The following is a 19937-nucleotide window of genomic DNA, read 5'->3' as shown; positions in this document are numbered from 1 at the left end:
ATCCTTTTTTTTTAAATGCTTTTTTTTAGATGGTTTGGCTGTCGATGCTTTGATTGTCAATGCAATGACCGGATACCATATTCAGTATCACTCAACAACAGACAAGACAGCATATAACAATTATTTTATAGTGTTTTCAAAAGGGCATTTCTCACTGTATACAAACAAATAAACTTCATTCAAAAAGAGACTTCATTAACCAATTGCTACATTTATAGACCAGATAAATACAACAAAAACAGACCACGATTGATCAAGATAATACCAAATTAATTCAAATAGTCAAAAGATCCTCAGAGGTGGGGGAACCCAGAGGAAGGGAGAAAGCAAAGGTGATACTGACGCTAGCAGCTTTGATGTTAATAGCTCAGAGATGGAAGAGCCCCGGGATCCCCATGAGTTAGGACTGGCTTCGTAATATTTGGGAAATAGTGGCTTTGGAATGGGCAATTTACGTCATGAACGTTAAAGTGCAGAACTTTACTGCGGATTGGGGGGAAATAATGACTTTCCTTAAAGATGACTACAGGGTGATGTGGTGCCCGCAACGCCTGAGACTACTAGACCTATAATGAACGTGGAGGGACTGCCCGGAAGAAAGGCGATTTAGGATTTGAATGTTTGTTACCTTGGGGGTGAGTGGGGAGGGGAGTTGGAGGGAATGTCTCCTTTTCTTTTGACATGTTGTAAAATTCAATTTTAGGATCAACAGTAAACGAAGCATTAGTTGTCATGATCTCTGCTTCCAAAAGGTCAGGGTTTTCCCAACTCCCTTGGAAGCAGATCCATAACCCAGGTTCCGAGTGCCAACCAGTCCCAATGGGGACCTTTTGGACCCAGTCCTGGCGCCAGTGGCACCAGGCTCATAAATATGCCCAGTCCCAGCGCTGGAAGCGCCGGGCTCATAATGCTTGGGTGGACTTACCTGCAGCAGACCATGCTGCTTACTTGCCTGCCAGTTGAGCCTCTGATCCTCTTCTGTTTGGAACTACTTTTCCTGTTGGGTGGGGCTGGAGCCACTCCCTAGATGCAGAACACTGGAACTCTTCTGGAAGGCAGGAACTCTTTTCTTACCAGGAACTCTTTTCTTACTTAGGCGTGGCTGTGGAAGGAGACACCTAAGCACTACAGGAGGCTATTTAAACCACACCCGGTGGATGAATCTTGCTTTGCGTTATTCTGCATCCTCTGCAGCAGAACGCTCATCGTGTCTTCTGCATCTGATCCTGGGCCTAAGGAAAAAGGCTTACCATCCTGAATCCAGTCTTCAGCAACACCTATAAAGACAAGAAAGAACAGGTTAGCATTCCGGCATCTGAAAGGCAAAGGCTTACCAACTCTTCGCACGCTCCGGAGGCCGTCGGCGCTGCATCCCGCATCTGAAAGACAAAACAAGGTGCGTTTAAAGACATTGGGGAATTTTAATACTCACGTGCCATTACTCCTTTCCACATCTAACCCAGTGGGTATCCCGACACCCTGCAGCCGCTCCGAACTTGTACCTGCAAAATAAAAAGACAGTTAGAGCGCATTGTGAAGCTGGCAACAAGCGCTTACTTACGTGCTTCCAGGCGCTTCTATTCATCACACGGGCTCCATCTTCAAGGCACTTCAGCCCGTCATCCGCCATCGCCGGAACCCTGCAAAACAAGAGACATCATTATTAAAGACTTTAAAGACATTTGAGTTACTGGAAACTTACTGTTCGTGCAGTAAACGACGGACAGCAGTCCTCTGAAGTCAAGAGGCCTGCGCTACCAATCCTGTGAAGAAACTGGTTACAGCACCCTGCCCCGAGGCAGATGGAGAGCTCGGCATTCACTTACCTAAGACATCGTACTCTGCACGTCAGGCATACAGGGCACAGAGGTCCAGCCCAAAGAGCCAACCGGGTGCTGCACATCACCTTTGAAGATACGGTAGTCGCCCAGTCAAGACCGGCGCCTCTGCGAGAATCAGGTGAGCGTTACATTAGTGCCGGGGGACTGGGGGACCTGGAACTCCAGCCATTAAGTGTCCAGAAAGCCTGACTTAACGTCCCAAACAAAGCAAGGACATTAAGGAGGGTTTTGGGCACCTAATGCCCCAGAATTCCACCCCATGTAGTGTGCTGAGGCATTTTGCGCCAGGTCGCATCCTATTTCACCCCGACACCCTCAACCCTCCCAAAAAAAAAAAACTGTGGATGGGCTGTGGGCGTAGCCAGAGAAAATGGCAGCGCTCTGGAATACCACCCTGGGAATGTTCGTCACACAAGCAGCAGATTAGTGGGAGAAGAACGCCGAGGCATTGTAGTTGAGGGATGGGGACAAGTAGGCATGTTCATGAGCAACACTGCACCAGGGAATCTTCTACCTGGGCAAGAGTAAAGCTTCCAAGCAAACACCAGGTATAAGTGCTCAGAATTTGCGCAGAATCCTCTTTCCTGGTTGGCTGAGCCAACTGGAACGCTCCACAAAGAGTTATAATGGTGCACTGAGTTAGCTGTAAGAATCTATCAGGCATATACTCGAATGCTACATCAATAAATCATGCTAGCTGTATGTGGAGAACAGGAATGTTTTGGCTCGCGTGGAAGTATTCTTGCTGTCTTCAGGGCTGTAGATTCTTCTTAAACATGAATGGTCACTGGGAGGGGCAGTTTCAAATAATGAAAGTTACATTTCAAAATAACATGCTTGTTAGTCTGTGCATAGGCTCTATGTTGATAATTGTCCTACAACCAATGTCTTAGCAATAATGTGATGAACCGTTTAATATTTCAACAAAATGCATTCATCCTGGATAAGCAATTCTCCTTGTCTAGTGTATATAGGCTTAGAAAGTGTTACTCTAATCGGATGGTAAACCCCAACATTTTGAAAACGTGGGCAATGTTAGCATTTAGGTGTCGCAATGGTTTAAGTTTGTGTAACTCTGTAGGTGTCTCAATGGTTTAAGTTTGCGGACCCGAAGTTTCAGCCTCCTGTTGCTTCGTGATACGGTAGTCAGAAGTGGCAAGCTACTTTGGTTCCATACACTTAAACCATGGAGAATGAAATATTTCTCCTGATTTGGTCTGTGAAAAAAGTGTCCCCATTCGTCTACTCTCCCGTTACACAGCCATAGCAGCTGGGAAAGGTGCCTGGGATATAGGGGAAATAGAGCCTGGGAGATAACCCAGGCTCTGTGCCCCCACCCTAGCCCCCATCATTACTAAATGCATAAATGCCCCCTTCACCTCCACCTCCACCTCAATCCCCGCCAATATTAATGAAGCCTGGGTCACTCCTCTTCTGAAAAAACTCTCCCTGGACCCGACTATTCCCACTAACTACAGACCATAACCACGGTCCCTTTGCTACTAAAAGAAATTGACAAAATTACCTACACCCAAGTCCAAGTGTTTCTAGAAAACAACTATCTGTATCCTCCTCTTACTCGATTTGTCCACTGCTTTTGATTTGGTGGACCATGACAAGCTATGTAATGCATTGTCAAAAAATGTCTACTTCTCCACAGAAGCTCCTGCATGGGTTAAGTCATTCCTATCTGAATGCACCTCGAGAGTAGCTACTTGTGACGAGGCAGCCGATACAATACCAGTACCACTGGGAGTACTGCAAGAATCCTGCCTTTCCTCCACTCTGCACAATGCTTATACTAAACTCTTCTTTGCAGCACTAGATGCTATGGAGGTTATCTATACCAATGTTGCGGATGATACTCAGATCCTCATCCCAATCACTAGCGACTATGATCAAGACTCTGCATTCATTAATAAGATCTACTCCATTATTCAAAACTGGATGGCCACAAACAGCCTGTGTCTTAATGATGAAAAGACTGAGATCCTCATGAAAGGAACCCCCTCTCGATTGAACATGTTACACCCTGACTACCACATCATTACCATTGATGGAACCACCCTACCAATACTAAAACAGTTAAAAGCTCTAGGTGTGTAGCTTTTCAAAAAATTGAAAAAGGACCCGGTTAATGAAATCAAAATAGAGATCGAACAAACAGTGAAATATGGCTATGATCAGAACTGGATCACTGAAAAAGAATTTGAATATCTCACCACAAGCCAAGGACATACTCCAACCATATATGCATTACCAAAAATACACAAGAGCCTGGAAAAACCACCAGGGAGACCCATTGTTTCAGGTTGTGGATCCACACTCAAGCCACAATGCTAATTCATCAACACCTTTCTGAAACTCAGGAGTATGCATACTGAAACTTACTTGGGAGACACCACACATACAATTCAGATCTTTGAAAATCATGCGTTTGATAAGACCAGACAGAGGCTAGTAACTATGGACATTAAGTCCTTGTATACTAGCATACCTCAGGATCAAGCCACTGAATGTATGCGAGACCAACTCACTTGTTTACAAGAACGTGTCCCACACAACTTCATTATTGAATTAATGAACCCGGCACTCTGTAAGAACTACTTTGAATTTAATGGCCAGTTCTACTTGCAAATTAAACGTACCGCGATGGGGGCGGCCTTCGCTCCGAGTTTAGCGATCCTTTATATGTTAACTTTGAAACACACAATATCTTATCAAACAGGAATCCGTACAGGAGTTACATTTTGAACTGGAAACGCTTTGTTGATTACATAATTTTTATTTGGGACGGACCTGAGACAGAGCTTGTACCCTTTCAAACATGGCTGAATAGTGTTAACAATACCATCCAGTTTACAATGGAGTCCAGTATTGAAGAAATCCATTTCTTGGACCTCAAGATAAAGCACAAAGCAGGGAATCTCAAATGTTGTCTACACAGACAAGCGAGTTCTAGAAATACCTTACTGCACTTCTCAAGTGATCATCCACATCATTTAAGGGAGAATTTACCATATGGACAATATCTCCGTATACAGAGAAATTGCACAGACTTGTCTGATTTTCATGAACAGGCAGAAGATTTGGATGCCCGACTAAAAGAAAGAGGATATCCAATAAAACGTATTAGTAGATCTAAGAAACGGGCCAGTTTTACTGATCGTGATATTCTACTAACTTCTGAAACCAGCAAGAATCAAACATCATACAACGATAGAATGGCCTGTGTTATTACTCATGGGTGCCAGACCTTTCAGGTTAAGAAACTCATCTCCAAATACTGGCCTATAGCCCAATTGAGTATACTGGATGAACCATTACTGAGGTTTTCTTTTAAAAGTGGAAAGAATGTACGTGACAAGTTAGTGCACTGTAAATTTCAAAAAAGGCTACGGAGAACTGGTTTATGGGACCTACGGGCCACAGTCGGACATTTTCCATGTGGGTCGTGTTCAGTATGCAAATTTACCAAGAAAATGAAAGATTTCAAAATTGGGGATCACACATGGACACTTCCAACTCTAACAAACTGTAAAACTAAACAAGTTGTGTACTGTATAGAGTGCCCATGCAGTTTGCACTATGTCGGCCCGAGCACTCGCTCAACACACATCAGAATTTTGGAACATCGACCTAAAATCGGGCGCAAAACCATGACTGCACCCCTTGTCAATCATTATGTTGAGTGACAACACACTGCAAACAATATCTTCTGGTGGATTCTTGATGTTGTCAAAAACTCATTGAATGTACCTCAATGTTTGTTACAGAAAGAGGCACAGTGGATCCATAGATTGTCAGCACACACTAAAGGACTCAATGAGGAATTTTTTCCGGCCCTGTAAAGGCAATAGCTTTTTCAAATCCTGAACCCAGACAGAATCTTGTGTAAGAGGATTAATACACAAATATCCGATTCTAGGAGGACCCTATTTGGCCCTTGTCAAGACAATGCTTTCAAATTCTGAACCAAATTACAATTCATTACAGGACGCAAACAAACACTCTTTCGAATGATCACTGGTATTGGCATCTTCATGCCTTATTATTGTAAATGAACTTCAGGCCTTCATGTTAAGGCCATTCATAACATTTTAAGAATTCGTTTAGAGCAATTCTTTCGAATTGATTTAGCTTACTGTGTCAATTGTTACATCTTTGAATCGTACAAACGGCAGGTTCTCTGTGTTTTTGTATTCCAAACACTCTCATGTATTTAGCCGGCTCACTATGTAAATCGGTATCTCTTCTGGACGCGGCATTTTGAAACATTACACTTGCAAAATCATGGTGCTATGGCTACATTCCTAACGTAGTCAATCCGTGTCATTTTTTTGTGGGCGCAGCATTTTGAAAGCATTGCACTTGCAAAATCATGTTGTCATGGTTACATTCATAACTTAGGAGATCCGTATGAGGGCACGGACACCCCGGACCAATTACAAAGGGTTACTACACGAGGCCCTCTGCTCAACATGATGACATTTGAAATAAACGTCAGCAGACGTAGAGGCACGGACCGCTCGGACCAATAGCAATGGTTCCTTTGCTGATCCAATCATCTTTCAGAAGCCCCTGTCACGACCCTCGCCCAAAACCCCCTCTGGCCAACCCATTAGCCAGGTTGAGTCAGGACTCGGGCCTCTAGAGCCTGGCATCCTCTTCAAAAGCCCTCATGGGGCCAGTCCTGGCGCCTATGGCGCCAGGCTCATACACCATGAAAAACAATGTGCTTGGGAACTACTTTATTGTATTGTCAGCCAACATGGAGGCATCCACATAGCTTGGTTCCTAAGAACCAAGCTATGCGGTCTGGTGTTTTGGGTGTGGTAGCCTAGGGACTACTTTACCTGGACTATTTTGTTGGGGCTATTTAAACCACACCCGAGCAAGACAACAAGCTTTGCGTTACTTTGCAGCTTGCAACGTGACGCTCACTGTGTCCAGCTATTCCCTCGAACCTCAGAGAAGCAGAACCTGCAAGGAGACAAAAGGAACATCATTAGCAGCAGCATTTTACCTGCAGCCTTCATCTTTAAACACTTGCAACTACTGAGAACAGTTTCCTCGAATCTGCACGCCTCTCGGACAGAACGACCAGAAAGAGGAGGATAGAGGCAACATTGAAGAAAGCAGTAGAGACATTTACAAATTACGAACTGCACAAAAGGCTTACCTGGCTGGTCGCCTCTCGGCTGGCACCACTCCGGACATTCCACTCGCGCTGAAGAACACCGCGACCTACAAGGAAGGAAAACACAGGTTAGAAAAGGCAAGACTTTGCAGCGCTGCGCATAGCGCTTACTTACCGAATCATAGCGCTCTTAATGAGCCATCATTTACCAGCGAGGCTCAACCAAGCCAGTTCGCCGCGCTGAAGCTCTGCATACCTAAGGGAGAAAAAAGACATTTTAAACAAAGAAAGGCATGCAGGATAGCAACAAAACTAAAGAACAGCAATAAGACCTACCTGAACAATATCAAACGGGCCGGCGTCAGTGAAGTAACTGGACTGCACTCGCCCATGAAAGACAACGCGCCCCTGCAAAGAAGGCAGGACAGAGAGCATGCCTAATTCTACCACAAGGTGAGGAGAGAGTGCCAGAGGGACTGAAATCATACGGGGGGTGGAGGGAGGATACTTTACCCCAGTCGGTCAGTCTTGAACACAGTCCTCCTGTATTTTCAGGCAGAACCTTCTCTGCCTTTTTTTGTCTGCAGCCGTAAGACTAAGTAACCTAGGATCAGCTTAACCAAACCGAGTATCGTCTGCGTGTATCGCGATGTAAGGAGCGGTTTAAAAATACCTTTTCAAAATCAACATATGAACCATATCCAGCAATTCTAAAAAAAATATGCATGTGCCAGTAAACACTAGCACATGAATCATGGCAACTACGTAATTTTCAAACCAATCTATTATGCTTTACGTCTGATATATACATTTTCTCCACAGATCGGTTGTTTTAAGAATCATAGCTCTATTCGCATTGATTGCGAACCGGCTACTGGTCCAGTGATAAATAATCACCCTTTATACATTCAGTGAGACATCGAGACTAATTTGAACAAATCAGGTACTCTTTCACTTTGTCATGATCTGAATTTTTTGCAAACCACCTCGATAAACAATTTCCTATTTAGATAGCCAATGTCAACACATTTAGGCAGACATTTAGGCAGCGGGTAAAAACAAATGAATAAAAACGCAGCCTAACAGCCATTTTGGGCTACGCCTAAGTTCAAAATCCATCAAGTCCAAATCCTTTGGTTATAACAATGACAACAAGGCACCATTGAAATATCTTGTTCAAAATAAAAAAATCCTCAAAATACTCGATTCTGACACAAGGCTCACATTATTTGCCCACAGACCTGCGAGGCCTCACAAACTGGCTTTTGCACCTCTGCGACAGATACATTGCACCGACTAAGTCATTACCGGCTTGTCCCAATTCACACTACCTATCAAATTCATTGGTAAGACACCATTTTGGAACCTTTTACAGTACTAGACAGTCTACTAATGAGAAAATCAAAAAAGCTTTCCAATAATCTAAATGAAATCAATGTGTTTTTTCTCGTGTCTGCTTCCCCCTAGAGTCCAGAGTAATTCGCTCTGAGGAAGGCTTTTGATACTTTGCCCAGCAGGCGTCTTCTTTTGCCGAAATGTGCACAGGTGTCCCACAAAATGGATTAGGGCACTTGAATTAAGATTGTATGTGATGCGTGCACACACGTAGACAGATCTGCAACCAATTAACAAAACAGTTCAATTGGAAAACAGCCATACCAAGTGTACATTTTATGTGTCACCCAAAAAAATAATTCCTTTTGGTTTACTTTTCTTGTACTGACATTTTTTTATGTGTATCACAAATACATTTTGATTGTTCCCTTTTTATCTTTATGCAAAACTGACCTGAATTTGTACATCCATCCATAACGTTTTCTTTGATTGTTTTCTTGCACAATCTCGTTGTATAAGATTTTTTATATTTCATTTTTCTTTTATACGTAACATTTAAATAAATCAAAATCTTAATCGTACACATTTGATTTTTTGATTGCATCCAGATTGCTAATGGAAAGATTTCTAATGTGATATCTGGTCATATACACACAATTGTTGAAAAATGTAACTTTTTACTTGGTTCTTTAGCAGCATGGACCATAATATTATGTTTTCAATCTCACAATGAACAAACACATTAATGCAATCTGCTCCTTGACCGCCTACATAGCCAAACCTATTGCCATCAGTCGCCAATTTCACACACCACAACACTGCCTCACCCTAGCACGAGCACTTATACTCTCAAAACTGGATTATTGTAACATACTCCTGCTAGAAACCCCAAAGAATAACCTGGCCAAATGCAACTGTTGCAAAACAAAACACTTGGAGTAAAAAGAAGTGACGATATCTCACATATAAAGGATAGAGGTACACTGGCTACCCATACAAGCGAGAATTCTATTTAAATCCCTCATCATTACACACAAATGTATTACTAAAAAGGCCCCTACCTACCTCAATAACAGTGTCACCCAAAAAACATAATCTACATCACTAAAATCAGGCTGGAGCTCACACCTCTTCATCCCTTGATTCAAGAACTCTAGGGCAGGGGCTGTCAGCTTCCCTGTAGCGGCCCTGAAAATCTGTTACTCTCTCCGACTGAACATCAGAAATGAGATCTCACACCCCCACTTCAAGAGACTTAGTAAAACATGGCTATTTAACAAATTCTAACCTCTTGAATCGCATTCAGTAATGCCCAGGCCGATCCTGTAATTATCTCCCCCCCCCCGAATTATGTTGCTTGTATGATAACAAATGTTGTACCCAATCCCAACTGTATTTAACCTCCTCTGCAATCAGATAAGTATGTCTATGTAACTATGTAACCTCCGCCGTGATACATCTGGGTTCGGGCGTGTAACATATGCTATAAATAAATACATAACAGATTTCCAATGTTCCCTGTTAAACGTGTAAGGACGGCAAGAAGGAATCAACAAACAGCGAAACTCAAATATTAAGCGCAAAAAGAATTTATGCCCGAATTGTGAACGGTTTGGGGCCAAAGAAACAAACAAGGTGGATTAAGGCAACTAATAAGTCTCTCTCAAGGGTCATAAATTGACCCCTCCTAGGGCCACTTCCTAATTCAGTGTCTCTCTCCGCCGTCATGATTCCAGCTACAGTGCTCTATTCTTTGTTCTTCCCAGTATAAGTTTAAATGGGGTTCCTGAACCCGATTTAGGAAAAGTCCAAACAGTTGTTTCTGAGTCACTGGAAGAGTGTGTTGCAGTTTCTCATAGAGAGTTGGTTGTCTCTGGCTAGGCTACTGGCCTCCTTTGGTTTGGATCTGACCTCTTTACTGGGGTTCCCCAGCTTTCCCTAGCTCTGTTCACACTTTCCCAGTCCCCCTCTCTATGATAATTCTTGTCATTTTGCCACCAGCTAAAATATCCTGCTGCCTTTAATGCCTGTCGAGGGACAGTCGGCCCCTTTCATACCTCCTGTAGCTGTCTGGATCTCTGGCTTTAACTAAAGCATTCTTCTAATGTGCATCTCTCCTAGTCTCCCCATCGTCTCCTTTTGATATCTTTAATGTGTTCTGCCTCTAGCTCCTTCAACCTACTAATCCTCTCTCTCAAGCTACTTCTAACTCCTGATCTTCTCCTCTTCCCTCCTTTCAATATTCAGCATATCTTTCAATGTCCTCCTCTAACTCTTTATCAACCTCCTTCAATGAAAATGCAATGATTTCCTTCCCCTCCTCATGCTCCCATCAGCCTCCTCTTCTTTGCTCTCCTCTTTCGCCTCTAGTAGGTCTTCGTCAACCACCTCTGTATGAGCCACTAGTTTTAGTGATCTCCTCCCAATTCCTTAATCTCTCCCCCAATATCTTTTTCTCCTACTTACTCTCTGTATGATATGTGGCATTTATAACATGCCTGCACACAAGTGTTTCTAGTCGCAGTATCTCTTCTCCAACCACCTCCTTATTATTCCCCTCCTCCACCTCCTTCGCCTCCCCGCCTATAACCTCATTGTGGAGTGGAGGTGCAGAGTGGTATGCAGTGGGTCTGAGTCTGCATTGACAGTTTCTTCACTGGTTGCTTTTTTCCTTTGGAGGCGGGACAGAGTGCAGAGTGCCTGCATCACTACTATAAAACTGTTAAATCTGTGCAGATTGGAGGTGCAGAGTGGTCTGCAGTGGTCCGCAGGGCGAAGCACAAACTCTGCAGGAAATCTTTGTCCTTGTCGGCGAGTGGCAAGCTGCAACTGTGCATTTGTGCCCGGACATATTGTTTGTTATTGTCTGCAGAGGCCTTTGCTTGACTTTGTGTCAGGAGGGGATAACCAGAATTAAAAGAATAAAACAGAAAAAGCAGACTTGTGTAGGAGAGGCGCCTGTGTAACGAAAAGCCGAGGAGACAGAATTACAGGCAACCACAGACGTCACTCAGTGAGCTTTTCTTCTCTGTTAAACTTCCAAACTCACATACCCTCTTACTCTTCCCTGTATTGCAGTAACGGGATTGATGTATTTAACTGATGTAATCCTATTGAAACCCATCTCGATGCGCTGTTCATCTAATTTTGAGATGCTCCGTTTTGGAAACAGTTTGAATTTGGAGCAAAGTATGGTTGAAAATATTAATTAATTGGCAGTGTACTGGGTGCGATTGTGCCATTTTAGCCCAATTAATTCAATTTTGTCTACGTAATTCGGCAGTCCTGCAGTCTTGCTGGTGGTTCCAAAGGAACAAGTTGCTGAGGGCAAAGTGCTCTGTGAGATACTAAGCTGTCAAGAGGGAAACAAACATTGAACACTAGCTGCGCACTTACGAAAAAAATAAAATGTATAACCTGCGCAGTCCATCTCTGAGCGATGATTCTACTGCAATTGAGACAGAGTACATGGATCGCAGTGGTAAGTTGGGGGTGGCTATTATGGAGTCGATGATGATCATGGTGGGTGTAATATCGGCTCCCGTAGCTAGCATAGGGTCTCATTACACGTTAGACAGTAAGGGTTTTCCGGTACCGGTAAGGGCACCAGTACGGGTAAACCCTTACCGCCTTACTACGAGTTCCCTTTGTGGGACCCAACCTTAATGGCTGGTTTTACCAGCCGTTAAAGTAGGGTGCCGCAAAGGGAACTCGGTGCTAATTACGGTACCGCAATTTGCGGTACCGTAATTAGCGCCTTCCCCATTCCCATTATGCCCTATGGGGGCAAAAATGGGAATGGGGAAGGGCCTTGGTGAATGGGGAATTACCGCCCCCGCTCACCTTGGAGTAGGGCGGTAATTCTGCCATCCTCCAAGGCAGACACAGTAAAATACCGGCGGCAACCATGGCGCTAATAGCGCCATGGTTACCGCCTACCGTGTAATGAGGCCCATAGACTTTGTGGGCCAGGCAATACCAACATATATAGATGACAGGGTCCTCCCTGGGAAACCAGGCTCTAACTTCACTGAATGCCAGGCTTAGGTGATTACTGAGCCCCGCAGCAGATGATTACACTCTATCAGCATCATCTATGAAGCAAAAAATTGCACATTCTTTCACTAAAGGGCAGAGCATGAGCTTGGGAGACTTGAGGCAGACAAACTTCCCAATCCCTGACGCAAGCTGCAGAAGGAAATGGGGAAGAGTATTTGATTGGATTGGGCCATCTATCAAACCAAAAGTCATGCAGTGATTTGACAGGTGACTTGAATTGGAGTGCAATTACAGGGTCACCAATGGTCAGAGGGAATGGAATTACTAGTGCCACAGCAGAGTACTTGAATGAGGCGAGGAAGACCAAAGAACAATTACCACAGAGGCAACTGTCACAACCTATTGAAAAAATGGGGGAGCCAAAGAACTAAAATTGCGTTCAATATAAAATATTTCGATATAAAGACATGTAACCATATTCTTCCGTTACATGTCTTTATATCGAAATATTTTATATTGAATGCACATATCTCGAATATCTTATATTGAAAACCTTTATAGTGGATGCACTTTTTTCTTTTTTTTCCTTTTTTTGGGGGTTCCCCCCAAACCCTTGTTTCCAACTCCTAAAAACCCACCCCGCCCATTTCCCAAAAATATTTAACCCTTTACCGCACTCCTAAATGCATTCACTATAAAGGTTTTCACTATAAAATATTCGATATATGGGCATTCAATATAAAATATTTGATATAAACACTGTATACGGAAGAATATATGGTCATACATCAGAGTACCATTCTGTCATTACTGTATGATGTTCCGGCCTTGAGAATGATTGCATATGGGGATATTGCCAGAGTGGAACTCATTTCAGATAAATGCCTGACAATGGCTGCGATAGACATCCTCTCTACCCTGACGCAAAACCTTCTGTTCTCATGTATTGACAAGTTAAGACTGAGAGGGATTGATGTGTCAATACCTCTGTCAGGACAATCCAGTGTTGGGAGGCCAGAGTATGAAAGTGTGCATCAAAATGCTGGTTGTATGGATGTACAGGAACGGGGGGGGGTGTATGTGGATCTGGGTGCTGGATACCCCGAGAAGTGATGTTTGGAATGGCCGATCTGATGCAATGGGTTTTTAGGGTAGTGAGTTGGAACTCTCTGGTTTTAAGCACCTTACTAACTAAGAACGGAATTGTAACAATGGGTGCTGTGGAGTTAATTCTAGTACAGGAAAGTGTTTTGACAGGAGGTCTCTATTGATCATTTCCTAATATGCTCACAGAAGGCCCTGACAAATCACCTGGGTAGATCATAGGGGAGCAGCCAAACAAGATTGGGCATATTCAATTGAACCTATATTTTAGTATCTTCTTTGTGTTCAGGCTGTGTTGGTTATTACTCAATGTATGAGGGATACATGGCTCATTATTAATTAATTTATATGCCAACTACATAGAAGTGAAACAGGCAGTGTTCATTGATCAGTTGGAATCTATCCTGTTCCATAATCAAAGTGATATAAATGCCAAGCATGTATGATTAGCAGGATATTTCAACACTGACTGCTTAGCCAATAGGGTTCTAAGTAGGTGATATTCACGAGGAAGTGGGATCTTGCGCCCCTAAATAGAAATATGAAGGGAAATTTAGATGCCAGAAACACCTGGCATCGTGGCACACAGGCCTTGAAGTCTGACTTTGTTTGTTTCACAGGGCTTGTTCCATCAATGTGAACAATTCTTGGTAAGGAAAGCGGAACTGAGTGATCATTCATCGTTATGTGGGGCTTTGTAGGTAAGAAAGAAGATGGTGGATCCAGTGGTTTGTGTGGCTGTTAACAACACAAAAAATAAAATACATGTGTAAATGTTAACACCACCAAAAATAGGTCTGTTTGGATTGATCAAAATATGGGTAAATGTATGTCTCTGTTTACTCAAGAATGGCTTGCCAGGGGTAGTGAGAACATGAATAATACAAGCATATTTGCCCTAATTGCCAACTACGGAGGCGATTAAGAACAGAGGATTTTGTGGCCCGTCAAAAAGAGGGTCCTATTGTCCAGAAATTAAAGAGGGAAATGAGACGTGATATTGAAAGTATTACAAATATGATGATAAGCCCTGAAGATCGTACTAGGACCATTAAGATTGTTAAAAGATCTTCTAAAAAAGCTAAAGTCCATGCAAGTATTGAGACACCACAAAATGGGGGATGATATCCTGTCAACTATTCATCGAAAACATTTGGAGAATTGTAAACGGGAATGAAGGCTTGCAAGGGGTTTTGCAGGAATGCCCCATTTTGGAGGACCAGTGGGCGGCATATTTCTCTCAGTTGTATTGCTCTAATAAAATATCATCTGAAACAGAGAAAGCAGGCATTGTGGGGCCTTAAATTCGATCTGGAGGATATCGAAATCCTAATTTAAAGATTGAGTCGCTCGAGGGCCCCAGGGCCTATTGGTCTTTGCAATGCAATACTAAAGATGGACCCACCGTTCTGGGCTATTCTGTTGCATGGACTATTTAAATATGTCCTGCAGCAACAAAGATTTCCAGACTCATGGCATACGGAAACTATTGTGTATTGTGCCTATCTTTAAGCGTGGTGATACATTTTCCCCACTAGGGAAATAGCGCCAATAGCGCTTCTGGATTCCAAGTCAAAGGTTTTTGCTCTCATGGTTTTAGCAGAGCTCTCTTTATGGGCAGTCAAGGGTGGTATCCTAAAGCCAAATCAAATTGCTTTCCGAAAGGGAGTTGGGGCCACCAATGCGGGATTCATTATCAACCACATGCAACCAAGAGCATGTCAAAAAGGAGCCTCTCTGTAGATCTGTCGTTGGCTTTCGACAAAGTCGACAGGGGCCAGCTCTGGGTCAAATTAAAGAAATGGGGCATCGCAGGTAACTTGCTATCGATATTGATTGGTTTGCACACAAGGACATCTTTACGGGTGAGATTGAGCAGGGGGGGGAATACATACTCAAGGATTACTACGTTGAATGGCTTGCAACTGAGCTGTGTCCTAGCGCCCCTCCTGTTCAATCTCTACCTGAAGGATATTGCTAAAGAACTTGGAGATGCAGCATTCGTTACCCCTTCTATCTTGGGCTATATAATATTCTGGGTTACCTATGCGGATGACATCCTGCTGTTGGTTCACATCAAGATAGACATCCTGTGCCTTCTAAAGACCTTTGGCTTGTATGCAGCGAGAAATGCTCGATCGATAAATACAACTAAGTCCCAAATGCTGGTGGTGCATGCTGGCTGCAGAAAGCTGGCCAATAGTTGGATGTTGAACTCACATAAGATAGAGGAGGTTCGCAATCTGAAATACTTGGGTTTTAGCATTTACAGGGTAAGGGGGAAAATGCTCTTGATCGAACGGTTGGCTGCCAAGTTCAAAAATACGATGTGCAAAATGAGGATACTACATTGCCGCCTCGGCATGTTCGCTATAAAGCCATTGCTCAAATGTTATGAGTCGAAAGTTATCCCAACGGTCTGTTATGGTCTGGAGATCCACCATTTGATGGTGAATTATAACTTTGACACTCAGGAAGTCTCAGTGAACTCTTCCATAATAGCACTTCCAAAGTATATCCCAATGGCAGCTATCAGGGCCGAGCTGGGGTTATCCTCTTTAAATGCAAAAATACAATGGTAATGGTTTATCAGCCCCCCCATAATTCTATCTTTGATGGGATAGACCGAGGTAGAGCATGAAAATAGATTCTTTTGGTCCAGTCATGTAACAAGCACTTGGAACTGGTAAGTATGACCACGGAAGAAGCAGCCGATAGGCCACTGCTAGCGAGGAAGAAAACTCTTTGACAAGATTGGATTAACAACAGTGAAAAATTAAGAACCCAAAAAAGATATAAGGATTTAGGCAGGGTACATCGTAAAATGGGCTGTTGTGTGCCATACCTTTTATCGTACCCATCATGGGCATTTACAAGAACTATTATGAGCTTTTCTTTAGACCTGCTATTGACAAGGGAAAATCAATTTCATTGGAAGACAAAAGATGTGTTAGATTCAAGTTGCACTCGTTGTTTGGCTTCAGTACTATCACTCAAACATTTGGTATGTGAATGCCCAGACCTATCTACTCTCAGAAATGAAGCTTTTGGTGATTTTATTGTGGGAATGAGACTGCAGCCATGGGAATTCCTCTGGGCAACCATTTCACCTAGACCACTGTTTGAAGTCATTATCGATTGCCCTATATTGTTTTTTTTACGGAAATTAAGTTTGTGAATGTATGTTATTATTGGAATGTAATGATGGAAATGTATGTAATACATGTAATTCTTTTAAATTGAATGGTGTTCAGACAAAAAATAACCTCATTGCAAGACTCTTCATCCACCACCTTGATCTCTCCTCCTAATCCCCTCTTCTTTCACCACTATATGCCCCATAACTCGTTTCCAACTACCCTTTCCAACAAAATGTCTACCTTCTCCAACAATAACAAGTCCTTTATAACTTTAACACCAACCTCCCGACACAACTCAACCTTCTCCTGGGAATCTATTAACATCACTCTGAGCTTCTTTCTCACCTCATCCAATGTAACTTATAACCTCCACCTACTTACTTGCACCAATCTCCACCAGCACTGTTTCTCATTATGGCCTTACTGTTCCTCCTCTCCCATCTCTTTCTCCAAACTCCTTCCTTCCTGCTTCTGCGCCAGCCACTATCCATTGTCGAGCCTAACTCACACACTGACTGAGCACTTAGATTTGCATAGGTTCTTGAAGGTATCTTCCAGCTTCTCTTCGGGGAAATGGGGGTGTGGCATGCAGCTTGGTTTAAGGTTCTTGGAGTAGTCGTTTTCCAGGCCTGGGTGGGTCTCCAGTGTTTGCTGGACATCAGCTTCAGCAATTAAGTACACCATCCTGGAGTTCCTAACTCACTCTTCCAGTTTAGGTTGATGGTATAGGTGCTGGCTGATAGGTCCCTCCCTCCCCTAATGTTGAATTCCAACACTGAAGTAGGTTTGGGGCTGGTTGTCTGTCTCCTAGACTCCTCACCTAGCTTTGTGACACCACTGCTCCCTGATTCCCTTAGAAGGGCTCACCTACTTGTCCCATTGGTTCTCCTATGACATAGGGGAAGCTTTGAATTATCTTAATGGTCGATAAAGGGGTACCCTATCTCCAGGGTATCTCCAGTGTAGCCCATAATGGCCCATTGTCAAGCCTAGGTGCCCTGTCAATATCCCCTGCCATGATGACTAGGCAAAGGACTCAAAGAATATTTTCCACAAAACTGTGCAACCATTGTCCTAATTGTAACTTTTCACATTTGTACTTACCCTGAATGTTTGGATGTCTAGTGGGTTTGAGGTTTAAAGAGTATCTAACTAGGTATGCTAGTTTACTGTCTATTGCGACGAATCGCGGGATTCAGCCACTTCGCTCCAGGGGGGAGCCTTTTCCTGTGAGGATAGGGAAGTGACCCCGCTGTGCGATACCCTCCCTAAGGATAGAGGCAAGCGGGACCTCACCAGGACTTCCCCCTGTGGACAAGGACTCCCGTTTCAAAGAGGAACTCCACAAGTTACTCACCCACTGCCAACAACTTCCATCCAAGGAAGGCATGAAGAACCAATATGTTACTGTGGTGCAGAAACATTACATTCATGTGAGAAAGAAAATGAGTACAAAACTGAAGAAGATTGTCCGAGTCATGCAGAGTACTCCGGCAACAGAGAGAAAGGACTCAGCCACTCCACGGAGAAAGGCCAGCTCTGCGTCATAAAAGGAGGAGGAGAAATCCTGTTAGAAGAGGAAGCCTGGGAGAATTGAATCAGTTGTGTGTGGAACACTGAACCAGACTGGGACGCGCAGCTTGCAAACGTGGAAACAAGCTGGCGAGTGAAGGCGAAGTGAGAAAAGCGTGAAGGAAGAAGAGCTGATGAAGGAAAGCTACAACAGCTTACTGACTCATAAGTGATGGCATAACCGAGAGTCGGTGGACTGTTTATTCCAACAACAACGTCAAGACCACCAACCTGTTCATGAGATGGAGCAGGTGCAGAGGAGAGTGAGAAGTCGAGAGGCAAGAAGCCAATGTTAGGAAAGATTTCATATATGTGCAATTTTCCCTCCATTTATGGACCCCCCCAAACTTTTTGCTTTTGTTTGACTATCCTAACCTGACTTTTTCCAGTGGAGCTCAGCCTTCAGCTGAACTCCCCTGGGCTTTTGCTCACTTGTTATGGGGAAACTGACACGTCCTTCAGACTGTCAGCACTGGGAAACTATGTTTTTCTTAGTCTTTGGCTATGTTGCCATTTCTTTGCAACTTTTTAACAGTGCATAATGTACCTTCCAGTAGTGTGCGCTGGGGTGCCTTTTTGTTTTATGGCCCTAGACATCCACAAAGGATTTTTTGGTGAATATACGAGTGTGCCTGGGACGAGCTGGTGGCAGCAGTTACTTTGTATAATGTTTTACTTCTTTTTACTGAGTTAAACCGGGTTTACAGCGTTTGGCTCAAGACTGTGACCAGGTCCAGAAATGGACTAGCCACTAAATCTTTTTTTCTGTCCCATGGCCATTTTGTCCCTTGCCTTCACCCATGTCGAGTAACCCGGGTTTTCCTTATTTGGGCATGCAGCCTCCTGAGAAAACTGATCTCTTTCGCTGGCTTCTGCCTCTCACGTTTTTGTGTGCCCAGGAAGAGGGCTGGAATGGTCTAGTGCCAATCCACACTACTGGTGCCAGAATGTCTTGAGTGCCTGAATGACTGAGACCACTGTGGGCCGTGATTGGTCCACGTCCGAATGGGGAGGAGAAGCCTACGGACATCCGGATGTTGCTGTTAAGAATCCTGGAGAGGTCCGGGTAGCCGGGACGGTTGGTGGGAACTCTGAAGGGCCGAAAAGTCACAAAGAAAGGGTCTGGGACCCACAACTACTAACAAACTGCCTCCAAAGTCATCTTCATAGTCACAGTACCTGGTAGGATAGTGTACCAGGTTTGCAACCTCAAGACGAGAGATTCTCATCGATCTGGGTCCCATGCCCTATTATGAAGAGTAACCTAAGTCATCTTCATAGTCACAGTACCTGGCAGGGGAGTGAACTAGGTGGGCTGTGAGACAAAAGTCTGAGAAAGGTGAGGGTAAGGGAGTCCTATCATCTGGTATTTGTGAACATTGTGAGAAAGGCCAAGGGTTGGGAGTCATTATCTTCGCATTGATAGAAGCCTAAGAAAGACAAGAGGAAGGGAGTCATTCCCCTTGGTGTGTGAGAAGCTTGTGAAAGGCCAGGGAAAGGGAGTCATTCCCTTGGTGTTTGTGAACATTGTGAGAAGCCTGAGAAAGGCCAGGGGAAGGGGGTCATTCCCCCTGGTATTGTGAACATTGTAAGAAGCCTGAGAAAGGGGTAATTCTCTTGGTGCTAAGGTTTTGAGTTGTAACTTTGTATTTATTTGTGAACTGAGACATTTTCAATCTGGAGCTTTGTGTGCTGCCTTTGAAAGGGATTGCAACTTGTGGAAGGAAGTAATTCCCTCAGAGTCTCTCCAGGCTACCGGCATAGTGGTTCACTCTACAGGGGAAGGGAGCCATTCTTCTATATTAA

General features: G+C 43.7%; 1 protein-coding gene across 16 annotated transcripts in view; it reads right to left on the bottom strand.

The window, feature by feature from the left end:
• Nucleotides 1-19937, bottom strand: part of INPP4A (inositol polyphosphate-4-phosphatase type I A) — a 2396889-nt gene that overhangs the window by 918021 nt on the left and 1458931 nt on the right. The gene's annotated exons all lie outside the window — the stretch shown is intronic.

The sequence above is a fragment of the Ambystoma mexicanum genome, chromosome 7p, assembly GCF_040938575.1.
Source record: "Ambystoma mexicanum isolate Mex_15411 chromosome 7p, UKY_AmexF1_1, whole genome shotgun sequence".
NCBI classification, from domain to species: Eukaryota; Metazoa; Chordata; class Amphibia; order Caudata; family Ambystomatidae; genus Ambystoma; species Ambystoma mexicanum.
Note: the sequence above shows the minus strand (reverse complement) of the source record. Positions and strands in the feature narration are given on the sequence as shown.